This window comes from Hevea brasiliensis, chromosome 5, assembly GCF_030052815.1.
Source record: "Hevea brasiliensis isolate MT/VB/25A 57/8 chromosome 5, ASM3005281v1, whole genome shotgun sequence".
Taxonomy (NCBI): Eukaryota; Viridiplantae; Streptophyta; class Magnoliopsida; order Malpighiales; family Euphorbiaceae; genus Hevea; species Hevea brasiliensis.
Window position 1 is genome coordinate 35801117 of NC_079497.1, and position 19576 is coordinate 35820692.

The following is a 19576-nucleotide window of genomic DNA, read 5'->3' on the forward strand; positions in this document are numbered from 1 at the left end:
TAGTACAAAGTATCACAAATAGGTTCACAATCGAGGATACTTCATAATAAGGTCATGACTTATCCAGAAAGATTGTATTCATGTTTGTTCCCAAGTTATTTATATGAGATATAGACAAGATGGAATGGTGAGTCTCATGCCATATAGCAAACATGATAGGCACTAATACATGATAAGTAGGCTGAACCAGTGACACTTATGACAAGCACATGGAGTTTACTCTTGTCAATGCATTGTCATAAATCATATTAGTGCATATAATCTTTAGACCTGAGATAGCACAGTTATCTTGTATATAGGTGGTTTGAGTTTGATACTGCTTTCATACTTGTACTGTGTATGGGTATATGGGCATGTGTTGGCTCCTACTAGTTATATATGGAGGTAGGTGTTGATCAAGGTGGAATCTGTTCCTTTAAGTAAATAGAGATAAAATCCTATGTTCATTTAATTATTCTTGATGTTTGAAGTTTCTAGCCAGGGCAGATAGATTTAATTAGAAAAGAGTTTCTGATAAGAAAATCTTTTCAATCAAGAACTGGAATTAAAAGAGAACATAATATTCATAGAAAATAGAGTTTGACATAAACCATGACTCGAGCTTGAGTTGGGATTTTGTAATAGAGAGATTTTAGTGCATGGTAACATATGATTATAGGTTAATTTAAAGTAAACCTTATTACTAATTAGGTGGCCATGGCATGCTATGCTAGGTGTTAACCATGGTCTATGTGGTGCATAAAATGATTTAGAGAAATCATTTATGGTAAGAAAGAGTTCTGATGATATTAACAGTTGATATCATATCTCATTGCCAATTAGTAACGAGCCTAGTAAGTCACACACATACACAAGTTATCACCTAATTAAATATGATTTAATTAACTAATTAAAGAGTTTAATTGATTAATTAAATAGGTTTGGTTTGCAATTAGAATGCAAAGTCCCTAGCATGACTTAAAACCAAATATAGATTATTGGATGTATAGTATAAGTTAAATTTATATTTAAAGTGTTTAAATATGAATTGAATTAATAAGAAATTAATTAATAGAGATTAATTAATTAATTTATATTTGACATAAATTAATTAGAAGAAGAGAAATAATTATTTTGGGTTAAGAACTCAAAATTAAGACACAGGGGCATTTTGGTCATTTCACAGGATGACATGTGGCACCATGTGATGGTGACACATGGCATTACACATAAGCTTGCCAAATGTCTTTTAATCATGTAAGATGATTAAAATTAAGATTAAATATAGGTTTGACACTTGGCACAATGTGATTGGGTCAATTAAACCTAGAACCAATCAGAGGGTGACATGTGGCAAGGGTTTAATGTGTTGACCAAGCTATATAAGTGTTTTTATGAAAAGAAAATAACATAACTAGTAGCCTCTTTCTTTGGTGCCACCACCCAAGAAGGTTTCTCTCTTCTTCATCTTCTTCTCTCATCTTTCCAAGAGATTAACAAACAATCTCTTGAATTAAAAATACTAGAAATTATTTATAGTGTCCTATTTACATCTTTAATCTCTTAAAAGGTAGAACTTGACTTTCTAAATAATAGAAAAAGCTATTTAAGGGCTGCCATAGGTGTTCCTAGTGTGGACAAGTTAGGGGGACAACATCTGGTTTCCTGAAGACACATCTCAAAGGCGCAAATACACTACAGTGCATCAAGAGGTTAGTATCTTTGTTCTTGATTTAATCTAGGATTCTAAAATTAATCTGATTAATTTTAAAATCTTAAATGGCAAATACAGATCCAAAAACATATTAAAAGAGTTTTAATATGTTGTTTATCATTGAAATCAAATAGATAAAAATAAATCTTGCATGATGCATGTGACCCTAGGTGAAAATTTTTTGATTCAATGGTATAAACTTGTATTTTTCATGCTTCTGTTCCTTCAATTTAATGTTAAGGTTGTAATAATTTTGCATTGTAATTTCATTTATTTAAGTTATTGTAAATTCGCCTTGGTATGCTAAGGATTACTATGTAAGTTCATGGAGGTCAAGAGCATTGGTGGGACCAGTGGGAGGAATTCAAGATCAAGTGTTGATCATGTACTCCTTTAGCAACTCTTGTCAAATGAATGAATGAAATGCACCTAGGAATGCCCTGATTCAATTTTTGGTGGCTCAGAATTGAATCCCTTAGAATGTCCATGATCATACCATATTTACTGCTTATCCATGAATGCATGAGATGTATGGGAATGTATGCAATTATATGATATATGTATGCTAAATGGATAATGTGCAAAGTAAGACCTTAATAGTAATTAGGATGACTATAAAATCTTCCAAACAAATGATTAAGTTGGAAATGCTATAATTAAAGTAATTATAACATAGGCCCTCTATTGGGGCAATTATTTTAAGAAATTTTAAATAGTTGCATAAGATGCAATTAATTTAAGAGATTTTCTTAAGAATAATTGTTAAGCATGAGATGTTGTAAATATGTAAATAGTTTGGTGGCCAATATTGGATATACCTGAGGACATTAAAATTATTTGCATAATTACTGGCTCAATGGGATCAACCTAACTAATGCAATATAAGTCAATGATGGATGCACCTGAGATTTTGAGCATTAGGGGCTAGGTAAAGGATTGAACTTCACATGTGATGGGCAAGGAGTTGCTCACTTATAATTTATTGTAATACCAAGAATAGATGTACCTAAAGATGATCAACAGAATTATAAGAATTCAATCAACCACTAGAAATCCAACCAACTAGGATTTTCGTTTTCTACTTTGGAATTGTAGGATTCGCTAAGTTAGTGGGAGGAACAATTTGTTTAAAAGACCATAATCATTTTTTGTTAATTACTTGATACATTTACTAATTAATCTAGTTATTTTCTACAGTTAATTTTCTGATAATAATGAGCACAGAACAACCACCACCATCCAATATGGTTGTAAGCATACTTGATCGCAATAGGTTGACAGGACCTAATCTGTCTGATTGGCTAAGAAATTTGAAACTTGTCCTGAACATCGAACATATAGGATACGTTCTAGATTCAAATGTTCCTAGTCCCTTACCTCCAGAGGCCACTCAAGAGGAACATGAAACTTTGGACAAGTGGAAGGAGCATGATATGAGAGCTAAGTGTTACATTCGTGCTTCCATGAGTAATGAGTTACAGAAGCAGTATGAGAACATGCAGAATGCGAGTGAGATCCTCCTTCACCTACAAGAGTTGTACGGTGAGCACAATAGGAATGCTAGGTATGAGATATCTAGACAGCTGTTCCGCATGAGGATGTTTGAGGGACAAAATGTTGGGGATCATGTCCACAAGATGATTCGGCTGATTGAGCAGCTGGAACATCTTCACTTCAACATGGATTTCCAACTACAGACGGATTTGATCCTTCAGTCCCTTCCTGTGTCTTTGGGGAATTTTGTGATGAATTTCCATATGACTAAACAGGAATGCACCTTAGCTGTTTTACTCAACATGCTGGTTATTGCCCAAAAGAAGATACCGGGCAATAAAGGAAAAAAGGCAGCTTTGATTGCATCTTCTTCTACTGGAATGTCCAACAAGAAGAAGGCTAATGAGAAAAAGAAATCTCAGATTCCTGGTCCTTCCAAGAAAATAGCTAAACAGAAAGGGAAGACTAAAGCTGATGGAGATAAAGGAAAGTGTTTCCACTGCCAAAGGATGGGCACTGGAAAAGGAACTGCCCAGAGTATCTTACTTCTCTGAAGGACAAAAAGGATATACCTTCAGAAGGTATGTCCATATCTTGTTATTTAGATTCTGATGATACTCATAGTTCATCTACAGGTTGGGTTTTAGATACTGGTGCTAGTTCTCACATTTCTAATGATATGCAGGAACTAGCAAATAATAGCAGCTTGCATTCTCGAGATGTTAGACTATGGATTGGCAATGGCTCAACTGTTAAAGCTTTAGCCGTAGGATCTAAATCTTTTTACATGTCTGGACATTTTTTGTGTTTGGATAATATTTTATATGTACCTGATGCTTTTAAGAACATCATTTCTATATCTAGTTTGACTAGAAATGACTATGAATTTCAGTTCATGGATGATGTTTGCAATATTTATTTTGGAAATAAATATGTTGGTTCGGGTTATATGAATGATGGTCTTTATTATTTGGATAATAATGGCAAACACAAAATGAATGAAAGTGATCTAAATGAATGCAATGCCATGGTGAAAACCAACTCAAGTTCAAAATATATTTGGCACTTAAGGTTATGTCATATTGCAGAAGATAGAACTGCAAAACTAGAGAAAATGGGGATTCTATCCTCATTGGGCTCTGAGCCTACTCCAACTTGTGAATCTTGTCTTTAGGGCAAAATGACTAGATCACCCTTTGTTGGACAATGGCTAAGGGCTGAAAATATTTTGGAGCTAATACATAGTGATGTATGTGGTCCATTTAAGGAAATGGCTAGAGGCTATTTTCATTATTTTATTACCTTTATTGATGATAAATCAAGGTTTGGGTATTTGTATTAGATGAAATACAAACATGAATCCTTTGAAAAGTTCAAAGAATTTAAATCTGAAGTAGAAAATCAAATAGGAAAGAGTATTAAAGCTCTTCAATCAGATCGTGGAGGTGAATATTTGAGTGCTAAATTTGATGAATACCTAAGAAAACACGGCATTATTTCCCAGCTGACTTCTCCAGGAACACCACAGCTGAATGGTGTATCTGAAAGGAGAAATCATACCCTATTGGATATGCTACGTAGTATGATGAGCTATACTGATATGCCAATCTCCTTTTGGGGATTTGCATTAAATCAGCTTTTTATATTCTGAATAGGATTCCATCAAAATCAGTTTCTTCCACACCTTATGAGATATGGCATGGAAGAAAACCAAGTCTTAAGCATGTTAAGATTTGTGGTTGTCGAGCTTATATCAAAAAGATGAACACTGATAAATTGAAAACCATATCAAAAAAGGGTCGATTTGTTGGATATCCAAAAGATAGTTTTGGATATTATTTTTATTACCTACATCACAAAAAGTTGTGGTGAGTAGAGATGTTACATTTCTTGAACAACAGTTTGTTCAAGAAGGAGGCAAAGGAAGGCAAATAGAGTTAGAATTGGATAATTCTGGCCAACCAATAGATTAGATGGATATAGATCCATCAAGTCAACCTACACCCATTGATGAAACATCTAAAGCTATTCCTCGTAGTACAACCAGGGTATCTCACTCACTAGTGAGATATGGTTTCCTTAACGAAGAAGAACAAGAGTTGTCTACTCATGAAGAAGTAGATCATGGGGATGATCCACTTACCTATGAAGAAGCTATATCAGATATAGACTCTTCAAAATGGATTGATGCTATGAAATTCAAAATTGATTCCATTTATAAGAATCAAGATTGGGATCTTGTTGACCCACCTGAAGGTATTGTACCTATAGGGAACAAATGGATTTTCAAGAAGAAAATTGGTTCTGATGGAAAGGTAGAGACCTATAAGGCAAGGCTAGTAGCGAAAGGGTTTCACCAAAGGCAAGGAATCGACTATGAAGAGTCTTTCTCGCCTGCTGCCATGCTTAAATTAATTAGGATTCTATTAGCAATAACTGCATACTATGGTTATGAGATTTGGCAGATGGATGTCAAAATAGCTTTTCTCAATGGATGCATTGAAGAAAACATTTTCATGGAACAACCTAGGGGTTTTGAATCCCAATATGGTTCCAAGGTATGCAAGCTAAAGCGATCCATTGATGGGTTGAAGCAAGCTTCTAGGAGTTGGAACATCCGTTTTGATGAAGCCATTAAATCATTTGGTTTTATCAAAAATGAGGATAAACCATGTGTATATAAGAAGGTTAGTGACAGTGCTATCACTTTCCTTATCTTATATGTGGATGATATACTGTTGATGGGTAATGACACAGGTATGTTGACAACTGTAAAGATATGGTTGTCAAATACATTCTCCATAAAAGACTTAGGGGAAGCAACCTATATTCTTGGGATTTGCATCTATAAAGATAGAGCAAAAAAAATAATTGGTTTATCCCAAAGTCTATACTTGGGAAAGGTGTTAAAAAGGTTTAACATGCTTGATTCCAAGAGAGGATTGTTTCCAGTGAGACATGGTATCCACCTTTCTAAAAAGATTTCTCCAAAGACACCTGAATAAAGAGATAAAATGGCTAGGATTTCATATGCTTCGGCTATTTGAAGTTTAATGTATGCAATGTTGTGTACTAGGCCGGATATCACATATGCTATTAGTTTGACTAGTAGGTATCAATCCAATCCAGGTTTGGAACACTAGATAACTGTTAAAAATATCCATAAGTACTTGAGAAGAACTAAGGATTTATTCTTTATCAATGGAGGTGGAGACTTGCAATTGGATGGTTATACTGATTCTAATTTCCAATCAGATATCGATGATAGAAAGTCTACCTCTAGGTATGTGTTCATTTGTAATGGAGGTGCAGTCAATTGGAAGAGTTACAAACAGAGCATGACTGTAGATTCCACTACCAAGGCTGAGTATATTGCTGCATCAGATGCTGCAAAGGAAGTTATTTGGATAAAGAAGTTCGCAACAGAACTTGCAGTAGTTCCTTCCATTGAGTCAACAGTTCCAATACACTTGTTAAGATTGTATTCATATTTGTTCCCAAGTTATTTATATAAGATATAGATAAGATTGAATGGTGAGTCTCATGGATATAACAAACATTATAGGCACTTGTACATGATAAGTAGGCCGAACTAGTGACACTTATGACAAGCACATGGAGTTTACTCTTGTCAATGCATTGTCATAAATCATATCAGCGCACATAATATTTAAATCTACGATAGCATAGTTATCTTGTATATAGGTGGTTTGAGTTTGATACTGCTTTCATACTTGTAATGTGTATGGGTATATGGGCATGTGTTGGCTCCTATTAGTTATATATGGAGGTAGGTGTTGATCAAGATGGAATCTGTTCCTCTAAGTAAATAGAGATAAAATCTTATGTTCATTTAATTGTTCTTGATGTTTCAAGTTCCTGACCAAGACATATAGATTTACTCAGAAAGAGTTTCTAATGAGAAAATCTTTTTAATCAAGAACTGGAATTAAAAGAGAACATAATATTCATAGTAAATGGAGTTTGGCATAAATCATGACTCTAGCTTGAGTTGGGATTTTGTAACAGAAAGATTCTAGTGCATGGTAACATATGATTATAGGTTCATTTAAGGCAAACCTTATTACTAATTGGGTGGCCATGGCTTGCTATGCTAGGTGTTAACCATGGTCTATGTGGTGCATAAAATGATTTGGAGAAATCATTTATGGTAAGAAAGAGTTCTGATGATATTAAGAGTTGATATCATATCTCATTGCTAATTAGTGATGAGCCTAGTAAGTCACACACATACACAAGTTATCACCTTTTTAGATATGATTTAATTAATTAATTAATTAAAGAGTTTAATTAATTAATTAAATAGGTTTGGTTTGCAATTAGATTGCAAAGTCCCTAGCATGACTTGAAACCAAATCTAGATTATTTGATGCATAGTATAAGTTAAATTTATATTTAAAGGGTTTAAATATGAATTTAATTAATGACAAATTAATTAATTAATTAATTAATATTTGATATAAATTAATTAGAAGAAGAGAAATAATTATTTTGGGTTGAGAATTCAAAATTAAAACGCAGGGGCATTTTGGTCATTTTACAGGGTGACATGTGGCACCATGAGTTGGTGACACATGGCACTACACATAAGCTTGCCAAATGTCTTTTAATCATGTAAGATGATTAAAATTAAGATTAAATATAGGTTTGACACTTGGCACAATGTGATTGGGTCAATTAAACCTAGAACTAATTAGAGGGTGACATGTGGCAAGGGTTTTTATGTGTTGACCTATATAAGTGTTGTTATGAAGAGAAAAAATACAACCAGTAGCTATTCTCTTTGGTGCCACCACCCAAGAGGTTTCCCTTCTCTTCATCTTCTTCTCTCATCTATTCCAAGAGATTAGCAAACAATCTCTTGAATTGAAAATACTAGAAATTGTTTCTAGTGTCCTGTTTACATCTTTAATCTCTTAAAAGGAAAAACTTTATTTTCTAATTAGTAGAAAAAAGTTTTAGAAGCTGTTCAAGGGCTGCCATACTATGTTCTCGGTGTAGACAAGCTAGAGGGACAAATACACTACAGTGCACCAAGAGGTTAGTGCATTTGTTCTTGATCTTATCTAGGGTTCTAAAATTATTCTGATTAATTTTAAAATCTTAAATAGCAAATACAGATCCAAAAACATATTTAAAGTGTTTTAATATGTTGTTTATCATTGAAATCAAATAGATAAAAATAAATATTGCATGATGCATGTGACCCTAGGTGAAAATTTTTTAATTCAATGGTATACACTTGTGTTTTTCATGCTTCCGCTCCTTCAATATTCAGAAACTCTTTTAGTTCTTTCTTATTTCTTTTTTTTTTCTTCAAGAAGATTTTCATGTAAGATTTCTTGAAGGTTGGTTTTTGTTATTTTCTTTTCAAGATCTATGCCACATGATATTTAATTTTATGCTCTGTCTTTTAATTTATCTTGCATGTTCATGTGGATCATGCAATCATGTTAAATTTGAGGGAATACACAACTCTGCATATATTTAGCTTTTTATCTCCCATATTTTTATTATTTTTTGTTATTCTTTGAATCTCTAAAAAATTTATTAAAATTATATTCATATTCTTCATGAAATTCTATTAATTTTAGGCTCAAGAATCACTGAAAAAGCTTTTCTATTTTATAAGTTATGGTTGTTTGAAGTTAGGATTACTACAAAATCTGATTTGCAGTATACCCGAATTGTGAAGCTCGTATCTCCCTTGTTTCTTAATAATTTTTGTGTGAATCTTACATCTAAAATTAATTTTAGAATCTTACGAATCATTTTTCAATTGGTTTTTGTACCTATTGTGGTTAATGAGTTATGAATTTTACAAAAAAGTAGTATGATACTATCACTTAGAAAAGTTATGATTTATGTAGACCATTTGGCTGTGGTTTTATTTGGTTTATAAATTTCATGATCTTTTTGTTAGTAGTATGCCTTAGAGCATATCATTTAGTATGTATCTTGTACATGTTTTATTAATAAAAGGCATTTTCACTTTTCCATTTACATTATATGTTTATGTGTAATAGAAAAGGTCCACTGATATTTTGTAAGAAATTATATTCTTAAGTTGTTAAGAATATGAGTGACAGTATTTCTAGCACAAAGTATCATAAATAGGTTCACAATCGAGGATACTTCACAATAAGGACATGACTTATCCAGAAATATTATAATCATGTTTGTTCCCAAGTTATTTATATGAGATGTAAATAAGATGGAATGGTGAGTCTCATGCCATATAACAAACATGATAGGCACTTATACATGATAGGTAGGTCAAACTAGTGACATTTATGACAAGCACATGGAGTTTACTCTTGTCAAGGCATTGTCATAAATCATATTAGTGCATATAATCTTTAGACCTGAGATAGCACAATTATCTTGTATATAGGTGATTTGAGTTTGATACTGCTTTCATACTTATACTGTGTATGGGTATATGGGCATCTGTTGGCTCCTACTAGTTATTTATGGAGGTAGGTGTTGATCAAGATGGAATCTATTCCTCTAAGTAAATAGAGATAAAATCCTATGTTCTTTTAATTGTTCTTGATGTTTCAAGTTCCTACCCAGGGCAGATAGATTTAATCAGAAAAGAGTTTCTGATGAAAATATCTTTTTAATCAAGAACTGGAATTAAAAGAGAACATAATATTCATAGCAAATGGAGTTTGACATAAACCATGACTCCAGCTTGAATTGGGATTTTGTAACTGAGAGATTCTAGTGCATGGTAACATATGATTATAGGTTCATTTAAGGTAAACCTTATTACTGATTGGGTGGCCATGGTATACTGTGCTAGGTGTTAACCATGATCGATAAGGTGCATAAAATGATTTCGAGAAACATTTATGATAAGAAAGAGTTCTGATGATATTAAGAGTTGATATCATGTCTCATTGCCAATTTGTGATGAGCCTAGTAAGTCACACACATGCACAAGTTATCACCTAATTAAATATGATTTAATTAATTAATTGAAGAGTTTAATTGATTAATTAAATAGGTTTGGTTTGCAATTAGATTGCAAAGTCCCTAACATGACTTGAAACTAAATATAGATTACTGGATGTATAGTATAAGTTAAATTTATATTTAAGGAGTTTAAATATGAATTTAATTAACGAGAAATTAATTAATAAAGATTAATTAATTAATTTATATTTGATATAAATTGATTAGAAGAAGAGAAATAATTATTTTGGGTTGAGAACTCAAAATTAAGACACATGGGCATTTAGGTCATTTCACAGTGTGACATGTGGCACCATGTGATGGTGACACATGGCACTGCACATAAACTTGCCAAATATTTTTTAATCATGTAAGATGATTAAAATTAAGATTAAATATATGTTTGACACTTGGCACAATGTGATTGGGTCAATTAAACCTAGAACCAATCAGAGGGTGACATGTGGCAAGGGTTTAATGTGTTGACCTAGCTATATAAGTGTTGTTATGAAAAGACAATAACACAACCAGTAGCTGCTTTTCTTTGTGGCGCCACCCAAAGGCTCTTCTCCCTCTCTTCTTCTTCATCTCTCATTTATTCCAAGAGATTAGCAAACAATCTCTTGAATTAAAAATACTAGAAATCATTTCTAATGTCCTGTTTACATCTTTAATCTCTTAAAATGCTTTTCAAGGGCTGTCATAGGTGTTCTTGGTGTGGACAAGCTAGAGGGACAACATCTGGTGTCCTGAAGACGCATCCGAAAGGCACAAATACACTGCAGTTCATCAAGAGGTTAGTGTATTTGTTCTTGATCAAATCTAGGGTTGTAAAATTAATCTAATTAATTGTAAAATCTTAAATGGAAAATACAAATCCAAAAACATATTAAAAGTGTTTTAATATGTTGTTTATCATTGAAATCAAATAGATAAAAATAAATCTTGCATGATGCATGTGACCCTAGGTGAAAATTTTTGAATTCATTGGTATAAACTTATGTTTTTCATGCTTCTGCTCCTTCAATTGGTATCAGAGACACTATATTTGCCATTTAGATTCTTGTTTATATAATTTAATTGTGTGTTTTGATCATGAGATGATTTATCCATTGCTGGTTGCAATGGATATGTGGCAGTATGCTTGAAGAACACCATCTTTGGTGCGCTAATTTTGGCTTCCATGGGTGGCTCAAGATTTGGTTGTTAATTTGCAATTGTTGTATGATCTAAACGCTCATCCTATGTCTAATTAAATTGTTTAATTAGAATTTTAATCACACAATTAAATTTTGATTCAAATCAGAATTTTAAAAATTTTTTAAATGTGATTCAAATATGAATTTTAAAAGTTGTTTGAATATGATTAAAATCTAAACTTTTAAAGTTGTTTGAATCATATTTAAATCTGATTTTTTGAAGTTGTTGGAATAATATTCAGACCTGAATTTTTAAAAATTGTTTAAATGTGATTCAATTCTAATTTTTTAAAAATTATTTGAATGTGATTCAAATCTGAATTTTTAAGGTTGTTTGAATTTGATTCAAATCAGAATTTTTAAATTTATTTGAATGGGATTCAAACCTGAATTTTTAAATTTATTTGAATTGTATTCAAATCTAGATTTTTATGTTGAATATGAGATATTCAATTTAATTTAAGTATGTATATTTTATTTAATTGTTAAATAGTGATATGCATGATGGATGATCATGGACTATAAAAGACCAATGTGATTGGATTATTTCTTTTATGTTTCTTTGGAATTGTAAATTAATTAATTTATTTTAATTTATTTTGGGCATGTATTATTAAAGTTGTAATAATTTTTTCCTTTGTAATTTGATTTATTTATTTCTTGTAAATTCTCCTTGGTATGCCAAGGATTAATATGTAATATTCGATTGCAAGAAGATCAAGGAGGTCAAGAGCATTGGTGGGACCAGTAGGAGGAATTCAATATCAAGTGTTGATTATGTGCTCCTTCAGTAACTCTTATAAAATGAATGAATGAAATGCACCTAGGAATGCCCTGATTCAATTCTTGGTGGCTCAGAATTGAATCCCTTAGAAAGTTTATGATCATACCATATTTACTGCTTATCCATGAATGCATGAGATGCATGGAAATGTATACTATTATATGATATATGCATGCTAAATGGATAATGTGTAAAGTGGGACCTTAATAGTAATTAGGATGACCACAAAATCTTTCAAACAAATGATTAAGTAGTAAATGTTATAATTATAACATGGGCCCTCCATTGGGGCAATTATTTTAAGAAATTTTAAATAGTTGCATGAGATGCAATTAACTTAAGAGATTTTCTTAAGAATAATTGTTAAGCATGAGATGTTATAAATATGTAAATGGTTTGGTGGCCAATATTGAATGTACCTGAGGAAATTAAAATTATTTGCATAATTACTGGCTCAATGGGATCAACTTAACTAATGCAAGATAAGTCAATAATGGATGTATCTGAGATTTTGTGCATTAAGGGCTAGGTAAAGGATTGAACCTTACATGAGATGTGATGGGCAAAGAGTTGCTCACTTATAGTTTATTGTAATTCCAATAATGGATGTACCTGAGGATGATCAATAGAATTATAAGAATTCAATCACCCACTAAAAATCCATCCAATTAGGATTTCCATTTTCTACTTTGGAAGTGTAGGATTCGCTAAGTTAGTGGGAGGACCAATTTGATTAAAAGACCATAATCATTTTGGGTAATTACATGATACATTTACTAATTAATATGGTTATTTTATGCAGTTAATTTTCTGATAATAATGAGCACAGAACAACCACCACCATCCAATATCCTTGCAAGCATACTTGATCGCAATAGGTTGATAAGACCTAATCTCTCTGATTGGCTAAGAAATTTGAAACTTGTCCTGAACCTTGAACATATAGGATATCTTCTATATTCAAATGTTCTTGGTCACTTACCTCCAGAGGCCACTCAAGAGGAACAACATTACTTTGGACAAGTGGAAGTAGCATGATATGAGAGTTAAGTGTTACATGCTTGCTTCCATGAGTAATGAGTTACAGTAGCAGCATGAGAATATGCAGAGTGCAAGTGAGATCCTTCTTCACCCACAAGAGTTGTATGGTGAGCACAACAGGAATGCTAGTATGAGATATCTAAGCAGCTGTTCCGCATGAGAATGTCTGAGGGACAGAATGTTGGGAATTATGTCCACAAGATGATTCGGCTGATTGAGCAGTTGGAACCTCTTGACTTCAACATGGATTTCCAAATACAGATGGATTTGATCCTTCAGTCCCTTCTTGAGCCTTTTGGGAATTTTATGACGAATTTTCATATGACTAAACAGGAATGCACCTTAGCTGGTTTACTCAAAATGCTGGTTATTGCCCAAAAGAATATGCCGAGCAATAAAGGAAAAGAGGAAGCTTTGATTGCATCTTCTTCTGCTGGAAAGTCCAACAAGAAGAAGGGCAATATGAAAAAGAAATTTCAGATTCCTAATCCTTCTAAGAAAATAGCTAAACAGAAAGGGAAGACTAAAGTTAATGGAGGTAAAGGAAAGTGTTTCCACTGCTAGAAGGATGGGCACTGGAAAAGGAACTGCCTAGGCTATCTTGCTTCTCTGAAAAACAAGAAGGATACACCTTTGGAAGGTATGTCCATATATTGTTATCTAGTGATACTCATAGTTCATTTACAGCTTGGGTTTTAGATACTGGTGCCAGTTCTCACATTTCTAATGATATGTAGGAATTAGCAAATAGTAGCAACTTGTGTTCTCAAGACGTTAGAGTCCGGATTGGCAATGGCTCAACTGTTGAAGCTTTAGCCCTAGGATCTAAATCTTTTTACATGTCTGGAAATGTTTTGTGTTTGGATAATATTTTATATGTACCTGATGCTTTTAAGAACATCATTTCTATATCTAGTTTGACTAGAAATGGCTATGAATTTCAGTTCACAGATGATGTTTGCAATATTTATTTTGGAAATAAATATGTTAGTTCGGGTTATATGAATGATGGTCTTTATTATTTGGATAAAAATGGCTAACACAAAATGAATACAAGTGATCTAAATGAATGCAATGCCATGGTGAAAACCAACTCAAGTTCAAAATATATTTGGCACTTTAGGTTACGTCATGTTGCAGAAGATAGAATTATAAAAATGGAGAAATTGGGGATTCTTTCCTCATTGGGCTCTGAGCCTACTCCAACTTGTGAATCTTGCCTTCAAGGCAAAATGACTAGATCACCCTTTATTGGACAAGGGGTAAGGGCTGAAAATATTTTGGAGCTAATACATAGTGATGTATGTGGCCCATTTAAATAAATGGCTAGAGGCGGTTTTCATTACTTTATTACCTTTACTGATGATAAATCAAGGTTTGGGTATTTATATTTGATGAAATACAAACATGAATCCTTTGAAAAGTTCAAATAAGTTAAATCAGAAGTAGAAAATCAAACAGGAAAGAGTATTAAATCTCTTCGAGAAGATCGTGGAGGTGAATATTTGAGTACTGAATTTGATGAATACTTGAGAGAGCACGACATTGTTTCCCAGCTAACTCCTCCAGGAATGCCACAGCTAAATGGTGTATCTGAAAGGAGAAATCGCACCCTATTGGATATGGTACGCAGTATGATGAGCTATACTGATATACCAATCTCCTTTTGGGAATTTGCAATAGAATTAGCTTTGTATATTCTGAACAGAATTCCAACAAAATCAGTTTCTTCCACACCTTATGAGATATGGCATGGAAGAAAACCAAGTCTTAAGCATGTTATGATTTGGGGTTGTCCAGCTTATATCAAAAAGCTTAATGTTGATAAATTGAAAACCAGATCAGAAAAATGTTGATTTGCTGGATATCCAAAAGATAGTTTTGGATATTATTTTTATTTGCCTACTTCACAAAAGGTTGTGATAAGTAGAGATGCTACATTTCTTGAACAACAGTTTGTTCAAGAAGAAGGCAAAGGAAGGCAAATAGAGTTAGAATTAGAGAATTCTGACCAACCAACAGATCATATGGAAATAGATCCATCTAGTCAACCTACACTCGTTAAAGAAACATCTACAGCTATTCCTCGTAGAACAACCAGGGTATCTCACCCACCAGTGAGATATCGTTTCCTTCATGAAGAAGAACAAGAGTTGTCTACTCATGAAGAAGTAGATCATGGAGATGATCCACTTACCTATGAAGAAGCTATATCAGATATATACTCTTCAAAATGGATTGATGCCATGAAATCTGAGATTGATTCCATGTATAAGAATCAAGTTTGGGATCTTATTGACCCACCTGAAGGTATTGTATATATAGAGAACAAATGGGTTTTCAAGAAGAAAATTGGTTCTGATGGAAAGGTAGAGACCTATAAGGCAAGGCTAGTAGCGAAAGGGTTTCACCAAAGGCTAAGAATCGACTATGAGGAGACTTTCTCACCTGTTGCCATGCTTAAATCAATTAGGATTCTATTAGCAATAGCTGCATACTATGGTTATGAGATTTGGCAAATGGATGTCAAAACATCTTTTCTCAATGGATACGTTGAAGAAAACATTTTCATGGAACAACGTAGGGGTTTTGAATCCCAAGATGGTTCCAAGGTATGCAAGCCAAAGCGATCCATTTATGGGTTGAAGCAAGCTTCGAGGAGTTGGAACATCCATTTTGATAAAGCCATTAAATCATTTGGTTTTATAAAAAATGAGGATGATCCTTGTGTATATAAGAAGGTTAGTGACATTGCTATCACTTTCCTTGTCTTATATGTGGATGATATACTATTGATGGGTAATGACACAGGTATATTGACAATTGTAAAGGTATGGTTATCAAATACGTTCTCCATGAAAGAATTAGGGGAGGCAACCTATATTCTTGGGATTCGCACCTATAGAGATAGAGCGAAAAGAATAGTTGATTTATCCCAAAGTCTATACTTGGAAAAGGTGTTAAAGAGGTTTAACATGTTTGATTCCAATAGAGGATTTTTACCAGTGAGACATGGTATCCACCTTTCTAAAGGGATGTCTCCAAAGACACCAAAATAAAGAGATAAAATGGCCAGGATTCCATATGCTTCGGCTATTTGAAGTTTAATGTATGAAATATTGTGTACTAGGCCAGATATGGCACATGTTGTTAGTTTGACTAGTGGGTATCAATCCAATCCAGGTTTGGAACACTGGATAACTGTCAAGAATATCCTTAAGTACTTGAGAAGAACTAAGGATTTATTCTTAATTTATGGAGGTGGAGACTTGCAATTAGATGGTTATACTGATTCTGATTTCCAATTAGATATCGATGATAGAAAGTCTACATCTAGATATTTATTCCTTTGTAATGGAGGTGCAGTCAGTTGGAAGAGTTCCAAACAGAGCACTACTGCAGATTCCACTACTGAGGCTAAGTATATTGCTGCATCATATGTTGCAAATGAAGCTATTTGGATAAAAAAGTTCATGACAGAACTTGCAGTAGTTCCTTCTATTGAGTGAGCAGTTCCACTACACTGTGTAACAGCCCGATCCTTCTCCAGTTAGTATTGTCCGCTTTGGCCCATGGGCCTCACGGATTTGTCCCTTGGGAGGTTTCATTCCCAAAAGCGCGATGACCAGGTGAGGAAGGCTCCCACATATATGGCCCAAATCTTTTCTTCCCGTTTCCGATGTGGGACACGAAGTTTCCACCCCAGTGCGTAGCTGGTTGAACAAGCACGTCCCAACCCTATCCCTGGGTCGTGATAAGCCCACCAGCTTCCGCCTAGTGCATCCTCGCACCACACACCATACTAGAGGGAGTCCAGCTCTGATACCAAATGTAACAGCCCGATCCTTCTCCAGTTAGTATTGTCCGCTTTGGCCCATGGGTCTGACGGATTTGTCCCTTGGGAGGTTTCATTCCCAAAAGCACGCTGACTAGGTGAGGAAGGCTCCCACATATATGGCCCAAATCTTTTCTTCCCGTTTCCGATGTGGGACACGAAGTTTCCACCCCAGTGCATAGCTGGTTGAACAAGCACGTCCCAACCCCATCCCTGGGTTGTGACAAGCCCACCAGCTTCCGCCTGGTGTGTCCTCGCACCACACACAGTACTAGAGGGAGTCCAGCTCTGATACCACAAATGTAATGGCCCGGCCCACTAGTGATATTGTCCGCTCTGGGCTGAAGCCCTCACGGTTTTAAAACGCGTCACTAGGGATTATGAACCACCAACTTATAAACCCAGCATCTCTCCTGTGTTTTGTCGATGTGGGATTTGCCTAGGGTGTTACAATCCACCCCCCTTATGGGACTCAGTGTCCTCGCTGAGGTTTGCCCCACCATCGTTCAAGGTTGCACGCGGAGCAGCTTTGACACCACAAATGTAACGGCCCAGCCCACTAGTGATATTGTCCGCTTTGGACCGAAGCCCTCACGGTTTTAAAACGCGTCAATAGGGGTTAGGAACCTCCATCTTATGAATCCAGCATCTCTCCCGTGTTTTGTCGATGTGGGATTTGCCTAGGGTGTTAAAATCCACCCCCCTTATGGGACTCAGCGTCCTCGCTGTGGTTTGCCCCACCATTGTTCAAGGTTGCACGCAGAGCAGCTCTGATACGACAAATGTAATGGCCCAGCTCACTAGTGATATTGTCCGCTCTGGGCCGAAGCGCTCACGGTTTTAAAATGCGTCAATAGGGGTTAGGAACCTCCATCTTATGAACCCAGCATCTCTCTCGTGTTTTGTTGATGTGGGATTTGCCTAGGGTGTTACAATTCTCCCCCCTTAAATATATTTCATCTCGAAATTTTACCTGGCATTAGTCTCTGAACAGCTGTGGGTGCTGTCTCCTCATATCCTCTTCACGTTCCCAAGTAGCTTCCTGGCCTGAATGATGGTTCCACAACACTTTAACCAGATGTATCTGTTTGTTCCTCAGCTGCTTCACCTCATATGCCAAAATTTTTATGGGTTCTTCCTCATATGAGAGGTATGGATTTACCTCAATCTCTTCAACTGATAGTACATGAGATGGGTCAGATCCGTACCTTCTTTGTAACAGCCCGATCCTTCTCCAGTTAGTATTGTTCGCTTTGGCCCATGGGCCTCATGGATTTGTCCCTTGGGAGGTTTCATTCCCAAAAGCGCGCTGACCAGGTGAGGAAGGCTCCCACATAAATGGCCCAAATCTTTTCTTCCCGTTTCCGATGTGGGACACGAAGTTTCCACCCCAGTGCGTAGCTGGTTGAACAAGCACGTCCCGACCCCATCCCTGGGTCGTGACAAGCCCACCAGCTTCCGCCTGGTGCGTCCTCGCACCACACACCGTACTAGAGGGAGTCCAGCTCTGATACCACAAATGTAATGGCCCGGCCCACTAGTGATATTGTTCGCTCTGGGCTGAAGCCCTCACGGTTTTAAAACGCGTCACTAGGGATTACGAACCACCAACTTATAAACCCAGCATCTCTCCCGTGTTTTGTCGATGTGGGATTTGCCTAGGGTGTTACAATCCACCCCCCTTATGGGACTCAGCGTCCTCACTGAGGTTTGCCCCACCATCATTCAAGGTTGCACGCGGAGCAGCTCTGACACCACAAATGTAACGGCCCGGCCCACTAGTGATATTGTCCACTTTGGACCGAAGCCCTCACGATTTTAAAATGCGTCAATAGGGGTTAGGAACCTCCATCTTATGAACCCAGCATCTCTCCCGTGTTTTATCGATGTGCGATTTGCCTAGGGTGTTACATCCTTAACATGGACACATGGAAGACACTGTGTATCCTTGCTAGCTCTAGAGGTAATACCAACCGATATGCAAAAGGACCCACTCTTTCCAGAACTTCATATGGTCCAATGAAACGAGGACTCAGTTTCCCCTTTCTGCCAAATCTCATAATCCTCTTCCAAGGAGAAACTTTGAGGAATACCTTATCACCCATTGCATATTCAATATCTCTTCTTTTCAAATCAACATAGGACTTCTAACGGTCTGATGCAGCCTTAAGTCTATCTCTAATCAATCTGATCTTTTCCTCTGTCTACTAAACAATTTTTGGCCCAATCATCTTCCTTTCACCTACTTCATCCCAACATAGGGGAGTTCTGCTCTTTCTGCCATACGAAGCTTCATATGGAGGCATCCCAATACTTGATTGGTAGCTGTTGTTATAAGTAAACTCAATCAAAGGCAAGTGTGTATCCCAACTACCTTCAAATTCAATCACACAAGCCCGTAGCATATCCTCCAATATCTGAATAACCCTTTCGTGATCGCCATCCGTCTGCAGGGTGGAATGTCGTCTGAAGTTCAATCTAGTTCCTAGGGCTCTCTGAAGACTACCCCAGAATCTAGAAGTGAACCTAGGATCTCTGTCAGACAAAAT